This window comes from Drosophila miranda, chromosome XL (assembly GCF_003369915.1).
Source record: "Drosophila miranda strain MSH22 chromosome XL, D.miranda_PacBio2.1, whole genome shotgun sequence".
Taxonomy (NCBI): domain Eukaryota; kingdom Metazoa; phylum Arthropoda; class Insecta; order Diptera; family Drosophilidae; genus Drosophila; species Drosophila miranda.
In genome coordinates, this window is record NC_046673.1 from 25,310,172 (window position 1) to 25,328,928 (window position 18,757).

The 18,757-nt window shown below is 46.8% G+C and overlaps 3 long non-coding RNA genes across 4 annotated transcripts; all 3 read left to right on the plus strand.

Annotated features, from left to right (window-relative positions):
* The first annotated feature begins 4,086 nt into the window (after nt 1-4,086).
* Nucleotides 4,087-5,083, plus strand: LOC117186218. The gene is made up of 3 exons (XR_004471351.1): nt 4,087-4,875; nt 4,950-4,986; nt 5,045-5,083. It is a non-coding gene; the product is annotated as an uncharacterized LOC117186218 (long non-coding RNA).
* Nucleotides 5,084-5,859: 776 nt separating this feature from the next.
* LOC117186220 lies at nt 5,860-7,754 on the plus strand. Of its 2 annotated transcripts, XR_004471354.1 has the most exons (4): nt 5,860-5,941; nt 5,994-6,024; nt 7,639-7,676; nt 7,729-7,750. It is a non-coding gene; the product is annotated as an uncharacterized LOC117186220 (long non-coding RNA). The 2 variants fall into 2 exon arrangements; XR_004471353.1 differs by having other exon boundaries at nt 7,639-7,754.
* Nucleotides 6,098-6,818, plus strand: LOC117186219. Its single transcript, XR_004471352.1, has 3 exons — nt 6,098-6,610; nt 6,685-6,721; nt 6,780-6,818. It is a non-coding gene; the product is annotated as an uncharacterized LOC117186219 (long non-coding RNA).
* Nucleotides 7,755-18,757: the final 11,003 nt, after the last annotated feature.

Genomic DNA, 18,757 nt, shown 5'->3' on the forward strand with positions numbered 1-18,757 from the left:
CTGCGCCAATGGCATTGTCAATGCATTGGAGCAGGGGAACGATTTCAGAGACGTTGGGAATGTATATAGGGGCTGGCCGCACAATTCTGGCGTCAGCAGTAGCAGCAGCATTGGGTGCGTGCGCAGTGGTAGGGGCAGGCGGGGGGGTGGTGTGAGGAGTAGAGGGCCTGTTTGTGGGAACAGGTTCCTCGGCTTCCGTCTCTCCCTCGCTGCAGTCAGTGTCAATATCCATGTCGTCATTGGCTACGTCGTCAGCATCCGAGAGTATTTCGAAGTAGTTCGTTATACTCCTCTGGCTAGAGTCAGGCTTCTCCTTGGTGATTGCTGTCCGCTTGATCTTCTTGGCCGACGCCTTTGTAATCGGCGAGCCCAAGGTGGTCGTTCGCTTCTTGTTCCGAGCCTCATACTCTGCCATCAGCTTAGCAGTTGCTTTCCTTTCCAATGCCAGTTTCTCCCGCTGCACCTTGAGGATCTCGCACAGAGTCGGCTGGCTCTGCACAGGTGCTGCAAGGGCACCAGTAGAAACTGGAGGACGTTGAGCGGCGTGGGCAGCTACACGAGCAGCACTAGCAGTAGTAGGAGCTGTTGCAGCTGGAGGGCGTTTAGCTGCGGCGGCAGCTACGCGAGTATGGGCGGTGGCTTTGGCAGCAGCAGGAATGGCAGCACAGGCAGCTGCAGCAGAGGCTCTGGGTAGCATGGCAGCGGGGGGGGCTAGCAATGGCTTGGTTGACAGTGCAGCGGACGGGGCCTGCATCGACTTGGCTGCAGCGGCAGCTGAAGTTGATGGCATGTCACTTGTCAGATCCGCCAATGAGGTCGAGCGATAGGAGAGGGGGCGCATGTCAGTCTGTGAGATTCCCGGCATTAGTTGCGGGGGGGAATGCAGATCATCTTCGCTGTCCGAAAAGGGAGCACGTGAGGCCACAGTGGGCTTCTTCTTTGACTTGGGACACGGTTTGCGTACCATTGTTTATTGTTTTTTGTGGCTTTATTAGCGCAATTTGACACAAGTGTGAGAATGGTGAAGGGGGGGGGGGGGGGGGGGGCAGCAGCGGCTGCAGCCTACCCCACGTTTTTTCACTTTCGGCACTTTGGTTATGTTGTAGGTCAGTGAAAAACTTATACACGGCACAACACTTCGCGTTGCCCGGAATGTATTTACAGAATATTGCACAATGTATATTAATACATGTGCAATATAATTTGCGAATTTTTGGCAATGTTTAATGCTTTAATTTTTTTATTTTTGCGTTTTTGTGTGTCGTATGCAGCGGTGGCGATACGTAACTAACATAACGTAACGTAACCCAGCTCGAGCCTTGGCCTGATCCAGCAGGTTAGGGGAGCCAGAGTTACGTTGCGCTATGGGGACTTTATTTATACCAATACTTAATCTAGCATTTTAGGTACAATATGTTGAGGCTGTATCTTATAAATATTTGTAAATAGCTGTCTACGAGCTGCTGTTAGCAGCCGTAGGCAGCAAATACGATGCTTTGAACAGCACGAAATCTCCTCTGCCGGCAGTGCTGCCGGCGCAATCATCATTGGGGGAAATCTCTCCACTTTGGCAACAGTCCGTTAGCCAGAGCGGGGAGAGGGAGTGGGCAGAGCCAAAGCATAAAATACTCTAGACTTTAAATTAAGTTTAAGTTTACATTATCGACTAAGGGGAAACATTTTGGCAGAAAAGGGAGATTATATATGTATGTTTTCTATTCTAATTCTTGTCTTCTTATTTGTTTTTGTCTTGTTTACGTTTCTCTTCTGCCCACTGGTCCGGGGCAGCCAGAGCTATTGCTTGTCAATTGGAGTAATTAGTACTAGTACTATACATTACTGGCATAAGAATTTGCCTGGATGCTAGCGTATAAGCAATCTGTCAGCTTAGTCATCTGTGCAATTAGTACATCTATCTTCCCTTCCAGTTTCTGGGTAGATTCAGCAGCGGCGGCCGCATGCTGGATCCGCTCCTGTGTCAGCAGTGTGATGAGGTAGTCCAGTTTCTGGCTGAGTTCATCGCTAGGACGGACACTCTGACTGCTCACAGTGGGCTGGAATCCGATTGTGGTCGCTGTGGGTGGCACCGACTGCCATACTTGCCTCCCTGGAAGAGGCTGGGAATGACTCGCTGGCTGCCTTGTGCGGAGTGCATCGGCATAGCTGCTCATCTGAGCTGGAGGAGCAGGAGCTCTTGCGCCTGAGCGCGCTCGCCGGCGGCTTGGCTGCTGCAGTGCTGGAAAGCCCTGCTGGTTCATGACGGGTGGCTGGCGGGGACGCCGCAAACCCTGAGCGGCGGGTAAGGTAGGCATTGAAAGTTTGCTCAACATCCTGTTGGTCTGTTCTAACCCATTTTTCCTTCTGTTGCAGTATTCTTTATATTTGATGCAACCACGGTAGCTGGCAACATGGGGACCATTACAGTTGGCGCATTTCGGCACATCCTCCCGCTTCTTGGGGCAGTCCTTGGGGTCATGCTTCTCCCCACACTTGAGACATACAACTGCACGGCTGCAGTAGTTCTTCGAGTGCCCAAACATCTGACACTTATGACACTGGGGAACGCCTGGCGCGCGTATGGGCTTCTCGACCTTGATCCGCTGGCTGCAAATTGCCGTTAGCTCATAGATACCATTGTTGCTCTCCTGTGGCTCAAGCTCAACCTCGAATAGGTCCAATGGCTCCTTTGTAAATCTTTTATGTATATTGGCAATATGCCTCACCTTATATCCGAGTCTACCAAGCTGTTCACGCACCCAGTCTGTGGGTGTGGAACGGTGCAGGTGACGTATGACGATACGCATACCCCTCTCGCTTCGCAGTCGAAATGTATGGTAATCCACACCTTCCCCCTCAGATAAGAGCCGAATTAGGGCCCTATAGCCATCTATTGTATGGCACATGACTTTAAGAGATCCATTGTTGGCAGTCTTAGTGTCATATGTGCCTGCGCCAATGGCATTGTCAATGCATTGGAGCAGGGGAACGATTTCAGAGACGTTGGGAATGTATATAGGGGCTGGCCGCACAATTCTGGCGTCAGCAGTAGCAGCAGCATTGGGTGCGTGCGCAGTGGTAGGGGCAGGCGGGGGGGTGGTGTGAGGAGTAGAGGGCCTGTTTGTGGGAACAGGTTCCTCGGCTTCCGTCTCTCCCTCGCTGCAGTCAGTGTCAATATCCATGTCGTCATTGGCTACGTCGTCAGCATCCGAGAGTATTTCGAAGTAGTTCGTTATACTCCTCTGGCTAGAGTCAGGCTTCTCCTTGGTGATTGCTGTCCGCTTGATCTTCTTGGCCGACGCCTTTGTAATCGGCGAGCCCAAGGTGGTCGTTCGCTTCTTGTTCCGAGCCTCATACTCTGCCATCAGCTTAGCAGTTGCTTTCCTTTCCAATGCCAGTTTCTCCCGCTGCACCTTGAGGATCTCGCACAGAGTCGGCTGGCTCTGCACAGGTGCTGCAAGGGCACCAGTAGAAACTGGAGGACGTTGAGCGGCGTGGGCAGCTACACGAGCAGCACTAGCAGTAGTAGGAGCTGTTGCAGCTGGAGGGCGTTTAGCTGCGGCGGCAGCTACGCGAGTATGGGCGGTGGCTTTGGCAGCAGCAGGAATGGCAGCACAGGCAGCTGCAGCAGAGGCTCTGGGTAGCATGGCAGCGGGGGGGGCTAGCAATGGCTTGGTTGACAGTGCAGCGGACGGGGCCTGCATCGACTTGGCTGCAGCGGCAGCTGAAGTTGATGGCATGTCACTTGTCAGATCCGCCAATGAGGTCGAGCGATAGGAGAGGGGGCGCATGTCATTTTTGTTCTTGTTCGTCTTGCGAACTAAATTGGTAGTCTCTCTTCATGTCGAACCAATTCCCATCGCCACCTGCATTAGCAGGGGGGAGGGAGGCCGACATGAAGAGAGAACCGTTTTATTTGATTATACTCTTTAGCATATTTTACAAATAGTTTCGCGCCGGCTGCTTATCTACATTACATGTAGTTGCAGACGTGGCTGTGAATTGACAGGGTAACATTTGTTACGGTATTGGCTTATTTGGTATTTTTTTTAACAGCTATCGATCATTTGGCTAGATGCTAGGGTAACACTAATCTTATTGCTACTTTGTTTACATTGTTTTTAATTTGTTTTAATTATTTCAGGTGGAGTATGCGGCCGTGGAGAACATCATTGCGCCTATTGGTCTCGTCGTCGGCTGCGAAGTGGAATCCTTGCGAGTGTCGGCGCTAAACTGGGACTGCAGGACAGCATCAACAGGGCTGAAGCTGGCCGAGGTCCAGTGCATCGACATTCTGGATGTGGATTACCAATTTCTGTGAAGGTGAAGTGGCTTCGTATCTGTTTTTTTTTTTTTTTTTTTTGACTGGCTCAGGGCACTTTAGAGTGACCTGAAGCTTTATTTATTAATGTTCTTATTACTATTGGCAACATATAACATTATTTATGGAAACATTTAACATTTTTTTAACATTTAGGTATTTTTTTTTACTTTACGGTAACATTGATAATAACAGACAGAAAAATACTAGACAGTTATCAATTTGCTCTTGTAAACAAAAGGTAAGTTAAGATCGGCTTGTGTTTTCTTTTTTCTGGCTTAGGCATACAAATTTTGTGACGCCGCTCCTGGACCCCTCATCCGGTGCGAAACGGAGGTATGGACGACAGGGAGACCTCCAAGCATCGGCAACGCAAGCGCGGCATCGCCTCGTCCCTCTTTTCCTGGCCGAATCCAACCGATGCAGCTCTAAGAAGAACGGCGGCGCATATGCTTCTTTCTGTGGATGATATGAAACTCCTGGCTGATTTTAATATTGTTTTATTTTCAGGTTTATGTTTTGTAGGTTTGGTGATCAAGTGTCAGGAATCCAGTTAGGTAATTTGTGTTGTTATATTTATTGGATTTTTTAACCTTTGTTTTGACTGATTTTAATTATTTTCTATTTACAGGTTCGATTGGTCCATTGGGAGGTTTGCGTTGAGTTTGGTAAGTAAGTCTATTTGTGCTTTTCCTTTGGTTAATTTTAGCTACATTTTATTTGCAGGCTAAATTAATTTATTTAGAGGTTTGCGTTGAATTTGGTAAGTCAGTTTATTTCTGTTTTGGCTGATTTTGATTGTATTTTATTTGCAGGTTTTGATTGGTTTGTTTGGAAGCTAGCGTGGTAAGTATTAATTTGTGTTTTGACTGATTTTAATTGTATTTTATTTGCAGGTTCAATTGGTTATATTTGGAGGTCTGCGTTGTATTTGGTAAGCGAGTCCATTTATGTTTTGGCTGATCTTGATTGTATTTTATTTGCAGGTTTTGATTGGTTTGTTTGGAAGCTAGCGTGGTAAGTAAATTAATTTGTGTTTTGACAGATTTTAATTGTATTTTATTTGCAGGTTCAATTGGTTTATTTGAAGGTGTGCGTTGAATTTGGTAAGCGAGTTTATTTCTGTTTTGGCTGATTTTGATTGTATTTTATTTGCAGGTTTTGATTGGTTTGTTTGGAAGCTAGCGTGGTAAGTAAATTAAATTGTGTTTTGACTGATTTTAATTGTATTTTATTTGCAGGTTCAATTGGTTTATTTGAAGGTGTGCGTTGAATTTGGTAAGCGAGTTTATTTCTGTTTTGGCTGATTTTGATTGTATTCCATTTGCAGGTTTTGATTGGTTTGTTTGGAAGCTAGCGTGGTAAGTAAATTAAATTGTGTTTTGACTGATTTTAATTGTATTTTATTTGCAGGTTCAATTGGTTTATTTGAAGGTGTGCGTTAATTTTGGTAAGCGAGTTTATTTCTGTTTTGGCTGATTTTGATTGTATTCCATTTGCAGGTTTTGATTGGTTTGTTTGGAAGCTAGCGTGGTAAGTAAATTAATTTGTGTTTTTACTGATTTTAATTGTATTTTATTTGCAGGTTCAATTGGTTATATTTGGAGGTTTGCGTTGTATTTGGTAAGCGAGTCCATTTATGTTTTGGCTGACCTTGATTGTATTTTATTTGCAGGTTTTGATTGGTTTGTTTGGAAGCTAGCGTGGTAAGTAAATTAATTTGTGTTTTGACAGATTTTAATTGTATTTTATTTGCAGGTTTTTTTTTTTTTTTTTTGACTGGCTCAGGGCACTTTAGAGTGACCTGAAGCTTTATTTATTAATGTTCTTATTACTATTGGCAACATATAACATTATTTATGGAAACATTTAACATTTTTTTAACATTTAGGTATTTTTTTTTACTTTACGGTAACATTGATAATAACAGACAGAAAAATACTAGACAGTTATCAATTTGCTCTTGTAAACAAAAGGTAAGTTAAGATCGGCTTGTGTTTTCTTTTTTCTGGCTTAGGCATACAAATTTTGTGACGCCGCTCCTGGACCCCTCATCCGGTGCGAAACGGAGGTATGGACGACAGGGAGACCTCCAAGCATCGGCAACGCAAGCGCGGCATCGCCTCGTCCCTCTTTTCCTGGCCGAATCCAACCGATGCAGCTCTAAGAAGAACGGCGGCGCATATGCTTCTTTCTGTGGATGATATGAAACTCCTGGCTGATTTTAATATTGTTTTATTTTCAGGTTTATGTTTTGTAGGTTTGGTGATCAAGTGTCAGGAATCCAGTTAGGTAATTTGTGTTGTTATATTTATTGGATTTTTTAACCTTTGTTTTGACTGATTTTAATTATTTTCTATTTACAGGTTCGATTGGTCCATTGGGAGGTTTGCGTTGAGTTTGGTAAGTAAGTCTATTTGTGCTTTTCCTTTGGTTAATTTTAGCTACATTTTATTTGCAGGCTAAATTAATTTATTTAGAGGTTTGCGTTGAATTTGGTAAGTCAGTTTATTTCTGTTTTGGCTGATTTTGATTGTATTTTATTTGCAGGTTTTGATTGGTTTGTTTGGAAGCTAGCGTGGTAAGTATTAATTTGTGTTTTGACTGATTTTAATTGTATTTTATTTGCAGGTTCAATTGGTTATATTTGGAGGTCTGCGTTGTATTTGGTAAGCGAGTCCATTTATGTTTTGGCTGATCTTGATTGTATTTTATTTGCAGGTTTTGATTGGTTTGTTTGGAAGCTAGCGTGGTAAGTAAATTAATTTGTGTTTTGACAGATTTTAATTGTATTTTATTTGCAGGTTCAATTGGTTTATTTGAAGGTGTGCGTTGAATTTGGTAAGCGAGTTTATTTCTGTTTTGGCTGATTTTGATTGTATTTTATTTGCAGGTTTTGATTGGTTTGTTTGGAAGCTAGCGTGGTAAGTAAATTAAATTGTGTTTTGACTGATTTTAATTGTATTTTATTTGCAGGTTCAATTGGTTTATTTGAAGGTGTGCGTTGAATTTGGTAAGCGAGTTTATTTCTGTTTTGGCTGATTTTGATTGTATTCCATTTGCAGGTTTTGATTGGTTTGTTTGGAAGCTAGCGTGGTAAGTAAATTAAATTGTGTTTTGACTGATTTTAATTGTATTTTATTTGCAGGTTCAATTGGTTTATTTGAAGGTGTGCGTTAATTTTGGTAAGCGAGTTTATTTCTGTTTTGGCTGATTTTGATTGTATTCCATTTGCAGGTTTTGATTGGTTTGTTTGGAAGCTAGCGTGGTAAGTAAATTAATTTGTGTTTTTACTGATTTTAATTGTATTTTATTTGCAGGTTCAATTGGTTATATTTGGAGGTTTGCGTTGTATTTGGTAAGCGAGTCCATTTATGTTTTGGCTGACCTTGATTGTATTTTATTTGCAGGTTTTGATTGGTTTGTTTGGAAGCTAGCGTGGTAAGTAAATTAATTTGTGTTTTGACAGATTTTAATTGTATTTTATTTGCAGGTTCAATTGGTTTATTTGGAGGTGTGCGTTGAATTTGGTGAGCGAGTTTATTTCTGTTTTGGCTGATTTTGATTGTATTCCACTTGCAGGCTTTGATTGGTTTGCTTGGAGGTGATTTGGTGAGCGGTTTAAGTTATGTTTTGGCTGCTTTTAATTAGTTTTAATTGTAGGTTTATACTTTCTGGATTTTTGCTCTACCATTGGATCAAGTCTTAACCATTCGGCTGGAGGACGCCTTCCTCTTCATCCCCTCTGTGGTCTGGCACTATAATTCTTTGTATACCCAATGGTTGGCCCCTGATTCTTTCAAGTATTGTTTCCCTAGTATATTTCCCTTGAGCATACATTTTTCTGTACACGTTTATTTGTAGTTCGCAGAATCTGTCCGGGTGTTTGTATGGTTTTTTCTTCCGTTCGGCCTCTCTATTGTCCATTTTAGCCTTTTCCAGTCTTTCCTGTTCTTCGTTTTCTAACCTCAGCAGAGTAGGAAGTCCTTTCCTCAGGATGGGTACATACTTCTCTACTATAACTTTGCGCTCAGCTTCGGAATAGTATCGGTTCGGATCCAGATCTGGATTTTGCTGTTCCTGACGTTGTCCATTACAACGCGGGAGGATAAACTTCCGGAGTTGATTGTCATATCTGTGGCGGCTAGATTTCAATCTATTAGGGACATGGGGGTTGGTCAGCAGTCTGGCCACTTCGGAGTTTGAGTGATCCACGAGTGAATTAGCGAGACGGCCGCTAGCCTTCTCGTAAACCTCCTCGACAGTTTTGATATTGTATACACTTCTGATATTGTCGTTTCTTGTATATCTTGTGGCCCTAACTGCCCTCCTCACTAGTTTGTTTTGGAGTGTTTGTATCTTTTTCACTAATGAGTCGGAAGCCAGAGCACCCCAGACTGGAAAAGCATAATACCAAATTGGCATGATTAATTGTTTTAGGATGGTCACTTTGCAGTCTTTGGCAAGCCGGCTTTTGCAGCCAATAATCCAATCAAGTTTTATTGACGCAGTTCTTGTCTTATTTATAATGGCTTTGACATGGTGGTTAAGGCTAAGTTTCCTATCGAGCGTAACCCCAAGATACATTTGTTTGAATTTGTTAGGAATTCTTTGTCCATTTAACTTAGGCGTACTTTCTTGCTGTGTTTTGCTAAGTTTGTTCAATGTGAAAAATACGTGGGCTGTTTTCTTTTCGTTAATGCCCATTTCCCATTTTTTAGCCCAAACACTGAACTTATTTAGGTATTGTTCGTTCATTTTTGCCGCAGTCAGGGGGAAGTCCGCTCTGCTCATAATAATTGTGTCATCTGCATACGTAGCTAACATCCTGTTTTTTTCCCTCAACACCGGTATCGAAGTGGGGTGATATCCATTCAAGCAGTTTGGTAGCGGAACGTCAGATGAGTAGATGCTGTATAGAAGAGGACCTAAATTGCTGCCCTGAGGAACACCGGCTTTTATTTTTCCATTTTTTGTGTGTCGTATGCAGCGGAGGCGATACGTAACTAACATAACGTAACGTAACCCAGCTCGAGCCTTGGCCTGATCCAGCAGGTTAGGGGAGCCAGAGTTACGTTACGCTATGGGGACTTTATTTATACCAATACTTAATATAGCATTTTAGGTACAATTTGTTGAGGCTGTTACTTAATATAAATGTATGTAAATAGCTGTCTACGGTTGCTAACAGCAGCCGTAGGCAGCAAATACGATGCTTTAAACAGCACGAAATCTCCATTGCCGGCAGTGTTGCCGGCGCAATCGTCCATATGGGGAAATCTCTCCACTTTGGCAACAGTCCGTTTGCCAGAGGGGGGAGAGGGAGTGGGTAGAGCTAAAGCATAATACTCTAGACTATAGATAGATTTAAATGTAGATTATAATTAAGGGGAACATTTTGGTTGCCTTCATTGGCAGAAAAGGGAGATTATATACATATATATGTTATCTATTCTATGTCTTGTCTTTTATTTGTTTTGTCTTGTTTTTGTTTCTCCTCTGCCCACTGGTCCGGGGCAGCCAGAGCTATTGCTTGTTTTGTTTCTGTCTTCATTTCTTCCTTCGTTACTGTTCCGCCCTCTGGTCCGGGGCAGCCAGCATTGAGTTGAGCGTTTGTGTGGATGAGTGTTTGTATGTGCGCTTGTATGTGCGCAACGGTCCGTTGTCTCATCAGTGGAAATGGCCGAAGTCCACCACCTTCCAGTTGTTGTTGGCTTCTCTCTTCCTCTCAGGGAGTTCACTGGCGGCAATTCGAGATCTATAGGAGAAGGAGGAGACAGAAATTGCGCAGCAGAAATGCTAACGCTCATAGCTTTGAACAGCAGCGCCTTGTTCGGACGCGTTTTTGGCAATCGTTCGCATGAGTCTTCTACTCTTTTTAATAATTTGCAGTTGTCCATTTCTATGTCGTTAGTTAATCGGTTTAGGAAGATATTAAGCAGAGTGATCATTCCGTAACGGCCAATTGTCGCGCTCGCATATGCCTCTGTGTTTTTTTTTCCGTGCGTGTGTGTTTTCTGTGTACGAATGTGGCAGCCATGGTTGTTGCATTCTTAGGGGCTGAACGGGACTTTGCTGGCGGTAAGTCTTCATTGCTGCTGTACATTTTGGCTGTTATTCTCTGTGTTTCTTGTACCCGTTGCTGGCGGTGGTTGATGTTCCTGGGCATTTGTGTTCGTGTGTGTGAGTGTGCTTCCATTGACCTGGCCGTTATCGCTGTGCCGCGAGTGTGTGTCAGCTATCTCGTTCATTGCTGCATTCAATGCCAGTCCCAATCGTTCTAGTCGCTGCCTTCTGCTGCTGACCGTCAGATCGATCGTGGCTATGGGGGCAGGCTCCAGTTGCCTCCGTCTTGGCAGTATGACCTCTGTGTAGTAGTTGAACTCTGTTGGCGGCGACACTGGGCGATCCATCCTGATCAGCATCCTCCGCATGTCATCAAGGTCCCGGTCGTGGCTGATTTGGTCTTCTTCGGTGAACGGGCGCTGGTTAGGGATCATCTCAATTCGGTTCCATTCGTGTTTCGCGAGTTCTTTGGGAAGGTGTTTGGCAAGATACTCGGAATACCGGGGTCTAGAGATTCGGTGCGGTACGTAGGGGTCATTGACCACTTTGGCTGCCTCAATGTTGTGGTGGGATCTCATTTGCCCCGTGTACCTCTTGCACGTCCTCTCGTAAACTGCCTCAACCGTGTCCACTTCCAGGTCCCTGTGGATGGTGTCATTCCTCACATACCATGGAGCGTTACATATCAGTCGAAGGGTCTTGTTCTGCTCAACCTGGATCCGTCCAAATTCTGCGCTGGTAGCTAATGGACCCCATACGGCCAATGTGTACTGCCAGATCGGTGCGATCATCTGCTTGTACAGCATTACCTTGGTTTTGAGGTTCAATTTGCTGCTTGTGTTCAGGAGCCAGCGCAGTTTTTGGACCCTTGCCCTGACCTTTGTGACGACGTTGCTGATGTGCAGGTGGAACTGTAGCTTGGCGTCCAGCTTGACCCCCAGATATGAGTGCACGGCGACGCTACTGATTCGCTGGTCGGCGATGTGCGGCTGCAAATCATCATCTGGCTGCTGGATCGTGCGCAACGTATGCACTATATGCACAGTTTTGGAGGCATTGATGGTGATGCCCCATTGCTTTGCCCAGTTGGAGATGCTGAGCAGGAAGCGGTTGAGCTTTTGGGTAGCCATGAGCTGATTCATGCCAGTCGCCAGGATTGCTGTGTCGTCAGCATAGGTAGCCAAGAGCATACCCCTGTCGCGAGGAAGCGGCATGTCGTATGTATACAGATTGTATAGAACTGGCCCAAGTACGCTGCCCTGAGGAACGCCTGCTGCAATCTTTTTGTACCCTGACTTGACTCCGCCTGTGCATTCCACATAGAAAGTTCGATCGTCCAAGTAGTGGGACAAGACTCTGTATATTGCTGCCGGCAACAGCTGCTTCATCTTGTACTTCAGGCCCGAATGCCAGACTCGGTCGAATGCCTCCTGTATGTCCATGTAGATGGCTGAGCAGTACAGGTTGTTCTCATATGTGGACAAAATGAACTTCGAGACTCTCCCCAATTGGTGTTCAGCCGCGTGCACCTGTCTGAAGCCGAACTGATGGTTTGGAATAGCCTCGACAAATCCATCAGCTTCCATCATCCTGGTCAGAATGAGACGCTCAAACAGTTTGGACAGACCCGAAAGCAGACTGATGGGGCGATAAGATGCCAACTTATCGGCGGGTTTTCCTGGCTTGGGGATCATACTAACTGCCGCGTGTTTCCACCTGTTAGGAAAGCAACCAATCCTAAGGGAGCTGTTGCATATGAGTGCAAAATACAGGAGAGCAGACTTGGGTAGAGCTTTTATCGTCCGATTGTCAATCCTGTCCATTCCAGGGGCCTTTTTTACCTTCAGTACCTTGACCTGTGCCTCAATCTCAGGAAGAGTGATCGCCCTGAATCTCAAATTGGGACCAGGGGATCCAAACTCTTCAAGAGACTCCTCGATTGCTCGTATGTCGGCTGCCGCGCTGGTCAGTACAGGCTTGAAACGCTGCTCCAGATGCCTCGCAAAGGACTCTGCCTTCTCCTCCGTGCTCTTACACCAGGGATCGTCTGAATTGTCATCTCCATCGGCGCAAAACTTTCGGACAGGCAAGTTGGCTGCTGGCTGCCGCTTCAATCCATTGGTCAATCTCCACAGCTTTGCCATGCTGTAGCGATCAGTGGGATCGATTGAACCAATGATTGCGTCCGCGCGTCTGGCTTTGTCCGCTTCCAGCTCCTTATGAATCCTGTTGGCTAGCATGTTGTACAGGTGCCGCACTGCCGGATCATGGTTCCGCTTCAGTAGATTCCTCAGGCGCCTCTTGGTGGCAATCATCAGCCGTATGCGATTGCTGACCTGGTACTCAGCTTGGACTCTAGGTCGGACGGGCCTCCTCAAACCGCTTGTGGCATGTTCAGCTGCCTCCAACACGTTCCTCTCCAGAATGCTAGCTGCGTCATCAACATCCTCTGCTGACCTGAGCTCGGTATTCAGATGGATGTGCGAGTCAAGCCAAGATTGGAACCTCGCAATGCTGGACCCTGGGGGCAAGAGGCGTCTCCTGTTCACCGCCTCCGCTGGAGACATGCTCAACTGAACCACCATTGGGAGATGATCAGATGAGAGGTCATTCAGATGGGAGATATGCAGCAACTCATCCCTCACGCCCTTGTAGACCGCGAAGTCGATTGCCGATGGTGTGTGCCGAGTGTTATATGGGTAGTGGGTTGGAGATCCAGTAGCCAGGATGTTGCAGCTACTTTCCTGAACGGCCCTGAGCAGCTTTCCGCCTCTTCTGCACGCCCTTGCGTTTCCCCACCACGAGTTCTTCGCGTTCCAATCGCCAGCAGCAACAAATCTCGGCCCCAACTGACCAAACAATGCCAAGAAGTCCTCCTCAGTCCATTCCTGCATTGGGGGGCAGTAAATGGAAGAGACCACCAGTCGGCCACCATCAGGCAGGGTCAGGGTAGCGGATGCACACTGAATGTGGTCCGTTGTTATGTTTGGCAGGGCAATATGAAGGATTCCAGCTCTGATTAAGAGCAGGGATCCCCCACGACCAGTCCCAGATGGGTGATTGGCACCGTAAGTACAGTATCCATTGACGCTGAAGGTCTCTGAGTTTTTAAAATGAGACTCAGAGACCATCAGAACGTCAACTTCGTGTCTGCATGCAAATGCCGCAAGTTCAGCTGTCTTCCCTCGGAGTCCCGAGGCGTTCCAAAATACAATCTTTAGATTGCTGCGTTGGCGGGTAGAGTAAATAGCATTAGTATTAAACATTTCTGGCAAAGGAATTCGCCTGAATGCTAGCATATAAACAATCCGTTAACTTCGTCATTTGTGCAATTAATATATCCATTTTCCCTTCCAGTTTCTGAGTAGATTCAGCAGCGGCGGCCGCATGCTGGATCCGCTCCTGAGTCAGCAGGGTGATGAGATAGTCCAGTTTCTGGCTGAGCTCATCGCTAGGACGGACACTCTGACTGCTCGCCACGGGCTGGAATCCAGTTGTGGTCGCTGCTGGCGGCACCGAATGCCATACTTGCCTCCCAGGAAGAGGCTGGGAATGACTCGCTGGTTGCCGTGTGCGGAGTGCATCGGCATAACTGCTCATTTGAACTGGAGGAGCAGGAGCTCTTGCGCCAGAGCGCGCTCGCCGGCGGCTAGGTTGCTGCAGTGCTGGAAATCCCTGCTGGTTCATGACGGGTGGCTGGCGGGGACGCCGCAAACCCTGAGTGGCGGGTAAGGTAGGCATCGAAAGTTTACTTAGCATCTTGTTGGTCTGATCTAACCCATTTCTCCTTTTATTGCAGTACTCCTTATACTTCACACAGCCACGGTAGCTGGCAACATGGGGACCATCACAATTTGCGCATTTCGGCACCTCCTCCCGCTTCTTGGGGCAGTCCTTAGGGTCGTGCTTATCGCCGCACTTCAAACAAATAACTGCACGGTTGCAGTAATTCTTCGAGTGCCCAAACATCTGACACTTATGGCACTGAGGAACACCTGGCGCACGTATGGGCTTCTCCACCTTGACCCGTTGGCTGCAGATTGCCGTTAGTTCATAGATGTTATTGTTAATATCCTGAGGCTCTAGCTCAACCTCGAATAGGTCCAGTGGCTCCTTTGTAAACCTTTTAAAGATATTGGCAATATGCCTCACTTTATATCCGAGTCTTCCGAGCTGTTCACGCACCCAATCTGTGGGTGTGGAGCGGTGCAGGTGGCGTATAACAATACGCATTCCCCTCTCGCTTTTCAGGCGAAACGTGTGGTGTTCGACACCTTGTCCCTCATTTAGGAGCCGGATCAGGGCCCTATGTCCATCTATGGTGTGGCACATTACCTTTAAAGACCTATTAGCAGCCGGCCTGGTATCATATGTACCAGCGCCAATGGCATTATCAAAGCACTGTAGTAGGGGAAAAATATCTGTGACATTAGGAATGTAAATGGGGGCTGGCCGCACAATTTTGGCGTCAGCAGTAGCAGCAGCATTGTTAGCGTGCGCAGTAGTAGGGGCAGGCGGGGGGGTGGTATGAGAAGTAGAGGGCCTGTTTGTGGGAACAGGTTCCTCGGCTTCCGTCTCTCCCTCGCTGCAGTCAGCATCCACATCCATATCAGCATCAGAAAGAATATTGTAATAATTTGTTGTACTCATCTGGTTGGGGTCCCGCTTCTCCTTCGAGGATACTATCCGTTTGACCATCTTGGCCGACACCTTTGTAATCGGCGAGGCCAGGGTGGTCGTCCGCTTCTTATTACGGGCCTCCGACTCGGCCTTCAGCATGGCCATCACCTTCCTCTCCTTTGCGAGTTTTTCCCGCTGCTCCTTGAGAATCTCGTGCAGAGTCATCTGGCTCGGCACGGATGCTGCAAGGGCAGTAGGATTGGTAGCGTCAGCAGTGGCAGAACTGCCAGGGGCACAGGTAGCAGTAGAGGCAGCAGCAGCACGGGCAGCACCAGTAGAAACTGGCGTGCGTTGAGCAGCACCTACACGAGCAGTACTAGGAACTGTAGATGTTGATGGGCGTTTAGCTGTGGCGGCAGCTACGCGAGTAGGGGCGGTGGCTTTAGCAGCAGCACCAGGAATGGCAGCACAGGCAGTAGCAGCAGAGGCAGTAGCAGCAGAGGCTCTGGTCAGCATGGCAGAGGGGGGGCTAGCAATGGCTTCACAGTGATCGGGGCCTGCATCAACTTGGCTGCAGCGGCAGCTGAGGTTGATGGCATGTCGCTGGTCAAATCTGCCAATGAGCTCGAGCGACAGGAAAGGGGGCGTAGATCACTCTGCGATATACCCGACATTGGTACCGAGGGGGAGAGAAGATCGATTTCGTTGTCCGAACACGGAGCACTCGAGGCCAAATTGGTCTTCTTTTTGGATTTGGGGCACGGTTTACGTACCATTGTTTGTTTTCCGTAGCTTTATTGGTGCAAAACAGACACAAGTGTTAATATAGCGGAGGGGGGGGTGGTCAGCAGCGGCTGAAGCCTACCCCACGTTTTTTCACTTTTGGCACTTTGGTTATGTAGTATTTGTATGTTGAAAACTTCTAAACGGCACAACACTTCGCGTTGCCCGGAATGTATTTACTGAATATTGCACAGTGTATAATTATACATGTGCAATATTGTTTCGGGGATTTTGTGGCGATTTTGGCTATTTAATAATTTGATTTTTTTTTTTTTTTTTTTTTTTTTTTTTTTTTTTTTTTTTTTTTTTTTTTTTTTGTGTGTCGTATGCAGCGGAGGCGATACGTAACTAACATAACGTAACGTAACCCAGCTCGAGCCTTGGCCTGATCCAGCAGGTTAGGGGAGCCAGAGTTACGTTACGCTATGGGGACTTTATTTATACCAATACTTAATATAGCATTTTAGGTACAATTTGTTGAGGCTGTTACTTAATATAAATGTATGTAAATAGCTGTCTACGGTTGCTAACAGCAGCCGTAGGCAGCAAATACGATGCTTTAAACAGCACGAAATCTCCATTGCCGGCAGTGTTGCCGGCGCAATCGTCCATATGGGGAAATCTCTCCACTTTGGCAACAGTCCGTTTGCCAGAGGGGGGAGAGGGAGTGGGTAGAGCTAAAGCATAATACTCTAGACTATAGATAGATTTAAATGTAGATTATAATTAAGGGGAACATTTTGGTTGCCTTCATTGGCAGAAAAGGGAGATTATATACATATATATGTTATCTATTCTATGTCTTGTCTTTTATTTGTTTTGTCTTGTTTTTGTTTCTCCTCTGCCCACTGGTCCGGGGCAGCCAGAGCTATTGCTTGTTTTGTTTCTGTCTTCATTTCTTCCTTCGTTACTGTTCCGCCCTCTGGTCCGGGGCAGCCAGCATTGAGTTGAGCGTTTGTGTGGATGAGTGTTTGTATGTGCGCTTGTATGTGCGCAACGGTCCGTTGTCTCATCAGTGGAAATGGCCGAAGTCCACCACCTTCCAGTTGTTGTTGGCTTCTCTCTTCCTCTCAGGGAGTTCACTGGCGGCAATTCGAGATCTATAGGAGAAGGAGGAGACAGAAATTGCGCAGCAGAAATGCTAACGCTCATAGCTTTGAACAGCAGCGCCTTGTTCGGACGCGTTTTTGGCAATCGTTCGCATGAGTCTTCTACTCTTTTTAATAATTTGCAGTTGTCCATTTCTATGTCGTTAGTTAATCGGTTTAGGAAGATATTAAGCAGAGTGATCATTCCGTAACGGCCAATTGTCGCGCTCGCATATGCCTCTGTGTTTTTTTTTCCGTGCGTGTGTGTTTTCTGTGTACGAATGTGGCAGCCATGGTTGTTGCATTCTTAGGGGCTGAACGGGACTTTGCTGGCGGTAAGTCTTCATTGCTGCTGTACATTTTGGCTGTTATTCTCTGTGTTTCTTGTACCCGTTGCTGGCGGTGGTTGATGTTCCTGGGCATTTGTGTTCGTGTGTGTGAGTGTGCTTCCATTGACCTGGCCGTTATCGCTGTGCCGCGAGTGTGTGTCAGCTATCTCGTTCATTGCTGCATTCAATGCCAGTCCCAATCGTTCTAGTCGCTGCCTTCTGCTGCTGACCGTCAGATCGATCGTGGCTATGGGGCAGGCTCCAGTTGCCTCCGTCTTGGCAGTATGACCTCTGTGTAGTAGTTGAACTCTGTTGGCGGCGACACTGGGCGATCCATCCTGATCAGCATCCTCCGCATGTCATCAAGGTCCCGGTCGTGGCTGATTTGGTCTTCTTCGGTGAACGGGCGCTGGTTAGGGATCATCTCAATTCGGTTCCATTCGTGTTTCGCGAGTTCTTTGGGAAGGTGTTTGGCAAGATACTCGGAATACCGGGGTCTAGAGATTCGGTGCGGTACGTAGGGGTCATTGACCACTTTGGCTGCCTCAATGTTGTGGTGGGATCTCATTTGCCCCGTGTACCTCTTGCACGTCCTCTCGTAAACTGCCTCAACCGTGTCCACTTCCAGGTCCCTGTGGATGGTGTCATTCCTCACATACCATGGAGCGTTACATATCAGTCGAAGGGTCTTGTTCTGCTCAACCTGGATCCGTCCAAATTCTGCGCTGGTAGCTAATGGACCCCATACGGCCAATGTGTACTGCCAGATCGGTGCGATCATCTGCTTGTACAGCATTACCTTGGTTTTGAGGTTCAATTTGCTGCTTGTGTTCAGGAGCCAGCGCAGTTTTTGGACCCTTGCCCTGACCTTTGTGACGACGTTGCTGATGTGCAGGTGGAACTGTAGCTTGGCGTCCAGCTTGACCCCCAGATATGAGTGCACGGCGACGCTACTGATTCGCTGGTCGGCGATGTGCGGCTGCAAATCATCATCTGGCTGCTGGATCGTGCGCAACGTATGCACTATATGCACAGTTTTGGAGGCATTGATGGTGATGCCCCATTGCTTTGCCCCCCTCTAGTTGGTTTGTGTAAAATTTAATGTTATTTGTTGGCAACACTCTCCAGTTGGTTTGTGTTTATATATGTAAATTAATGTTATTTGTTGGCGTTTACATTAATGTTATTTATTGGGGAGAAGAAAGCTTGTCGGTAGTAGTAGTGGTGGTGGGGGGGGAAGGGACTTTTGTCATGTCAGGGGGCACGGCACGGCACGGCACACGACAGACACCACAAAAGAAAAACAGGGCACAACAGAAGAATCGTCGATGGCGACACGAAAAAATGACACGAAACGGTTCTGGCACGTCCGACGAACGCGACCTCTCGAGCGGGTGGACGAGATGAGAGTGGCGGACGAGGTTCATGGTGGAACCCTCATATGTCCACCAACTCCCACACTCCCCACTCGAGAGACCCGATCGCCGATCGTCATTTACCGGTGCTCTCACCCCCGGTTCCACTTTCACTCACCCCAATATTGAGTGAGATGA